Source organism: Physella acuta, unplaced genomic scaffold (genome assembly GCF_028476545.2).
Source record: "Physella acuta isolate Inbredline_101_S28 unplaced genomic scaffold, ASM2847654v3 ptg002597l, whole genome shotgun sequence".
Classification (NCBI taxonomy): domain Eukaryota; kingdom Metazoa; phylum Mollusca; class Gastropoda; family Physidae; genus Physella; species Physella acuta.
In genome coordinates, this window is record NW_026734053.1 from 10,441 (window position 1) to 13,244 (window position 2,804).

The window sequence follows — 2,804 nt, forward strand, 5'->3', positions numbered from 1 at the left end:
GTCCAATGGGAGAGCTTCGTTGCGCTAAGGGTTTGGCGGACGGTTATAAAAGGACCAGCAGCGCTGGGCTGCCACATTTCTTAAACTGACTATCATCCAGTTGAGATACCGCCATGGCCAGAACAAAACAAACCGCCCGTAAATCCACCGGAGGCAAAGCCCCACGTAAACAGCTGGCCACCAAAGCCGCCAGAAAGTCAGCACCAGCCACCGGCGGTGTTAAGAAGCCCCATCGTTACAGGCCTGGAACCGTCGCCCTGAGAGAAATCCGTCGTTACCAGAAGAGCACTGAGCTGCTCATTCGCAAGCTGCCATTCCAGCGCCTGGTCAGAGAAATCGCCCAGGACTTCAAGACTGACCTTCGCTTCCAGAGCTCCGCTGTCATGGCCCTGCAGGAGGCTAGCGAGGCTTACCTCGTCGGTCTGTTTGAAGACACCAACCTGTGCGCCATCCACGCCAAGCGTGTCACCATCATGCCCAAGGACATCCAGCTAGCCAGACGTATCCGTGGTGAGCGTGCTTAAGAGGTTTCTTTTAAGCCCAAACCACCACCCCCTGTCCTCAACCAAGGTCCTTTTTAGGACCACCTGACAACGTTCAGATTAGCAGTGAAGGTCCCCCACCTCACGAGTTTCCACCCACCCACCCACTACACCCCCTGCCCATGTCTGCCACTCTACTACTACTACTACATCTATTAGTATTATTCTGGGGGATGCGGGAGATAGGTTCTATTCATTTATCTCTTTAATTCAACTCACACATCACATTGCTATTTGAATTCGTGTATGCATGCTGTTGATATTGTTTTATTTATCTCAAATGTGAAGAAAGGAGAGAATAAATTTTATATTTTTCTTTCACCCACCCACCCACCACCCTATCCATTGCTTTTTAAAATATATAAAAAAGAAAAACCCTTTAGGGTTAGAGCTAGATATCTAGATCTTAATCGGAGAGCAGAAATTATTCTTAACGACTACACGCCATAGATTATTTAATTATTAGAAGCCTAACTAACCTATTCGTTTCACGATGTAAACAAACCACTGCGAGTACGGAGCGGAGTACGAGAATATTATTTCGTTCGTACTCGACCAATCAGCGTTCGAGATTCTCTCGTACTCGCATAATGAGCTCGCTCGTACTCGCATAATTAGGTGTAGGGAAATATTTCAGTTTTATTCGCACAAAACGGTGAAAATAACGTCTAATACCATATTTTAACATGACAAACGTGGATCTTTTCTATGCCTACACGTGTGGGCAATGAAACTCTTTATTTTTTATCCAAGGGTCGCATAGCAGAATAGGTGAAAAAATGACTTTGAAAACGACACCGTTAGCCGACAAGCCAGCAACATTCCAGTCGACACGGCAAGCTGCTTTTTCATTGGCTGGCTCATTCGCCGACCGCTTTTGGTTGGGCGGTGTCCGCCATATTGAACGAACTCGAGCCCAGGACCGTATATAAGGAGCGAGTTTCTCTGCAGACGGCGTTTTTCGAACACTCGTTCATCAACAAAGAAAAAAAATTCAATATGTCTGGCCGAGGCAAGGGTGGTAAGGGACTCGGCAAAGGAGGCGCCAAGCGTCACAGGAAGGTGTTGCGTGATAACATCCAAGGTATCACCAAGCCAGCCATCCGTCGTCTTGCTCGCAGAGGTGGTGTCAAACGTATCTCTGGTCTGATCTACGAAGAAACCAGAGGTGTCCTCAAGGTGTTCCTTGAAAATGTCATCCGTGATGCCGTCACCTACACTGAGCACGCCAAGAGGAAGACCGTCACTGCTATGGATGTCGTCTATGCTCTGAAACGTCAAGGTCGCACCCTGTACGGCTTCGGCGGTTAAACTCAACCCAGGACCACCCATTTGTTCTACCCATCCGGCCCTTATTAGGGCCACCCATACGTTTCCGAATTAGCTCGAGTGGTTGTAACCCCTACACGAATGTTTTCCATACCTACCCCTTACTTACTGAGTTACTTCTTCCTCCTTATTACTTAGGTTTGATTGTACAATTATTTGGTTGTAGCCTACTTAGTTTATTTATTTAATTTGGGCAGAGTGGTCATCTTTCCTTTGGTTTTTAAGGGGTTTGTTTCCATGGGTGGGGAGGGTCGAGGTAGCCTACCGTGAAGGCACAAAAGAAACAAACAAAAAATATTTCGATATTACAAAAGTGTTCACAGGTATGTGGTGAACTTAGGAAAGAGTACAGGTGGTAAGAATAGGTGTCCAGTGGGGTAAAAACAAAAGACAAAAGATGAAAAAAAGTCTACAACACGTGGTGTTCCCAAGCGGTCACCCATCTAAGTACTAACCACGCCCGACGTTGCTTGACTGCGGTGATCGGACGAGAACCGGTATTTTCAACGTGGTATGGCCGTAGACATCGGTGTGAGAAAATTGGGGCTTATAAATATACTCAAACGAAATCAGCAGTTATTCGTCCTTTTCTGGCTACAATAATGATTTCACTGCTTTCCTCATATTATTTCAATAATAAAAAACGCCCTAAATCGCCACAAAAGCGAAACATTGTTTTAATATCGAATACTATGTGCCTTTTTTTCCCTCTACAGCCATTGGTCGCTATTTTTAACCTGAGGCGGTAACCACCGGTAGACTTCCCTGAGCTACTAATTTTCGAGCATCGCGCGTTGTAAAATACAAAATAAATACATTTTCCCCATTTTCCTTGACTAAAATCAGAAAACCAGGTGCCCCCTGCATCCGACCTGTCCTTTAACTATCGCTTTCATGTGAAATGATCTATCGGAAAGGCGATACTTTAACTTT

General features: G+C 45.7%; 1 non-coding gene across 1 annotated transcript; it reads right to left on the reverse strand.

Moving 5' to 3' along the window:
• Positions 1 to 2,277: 2,277 nt before the first annotated feature.
• LOC131933674 (5S ribosomal RNA) lies at positions 2,278 to 2,396 on the reverse strand. Its single transcript, XR_009385136.1, has one exon. It is a non-coding gene; the product is annotated as a 5S ribosomal RNA (ribosomal RNA).
• Between the last annotated feature and the right edge of the window lie 408 nt (positions 2,397 to 2,804).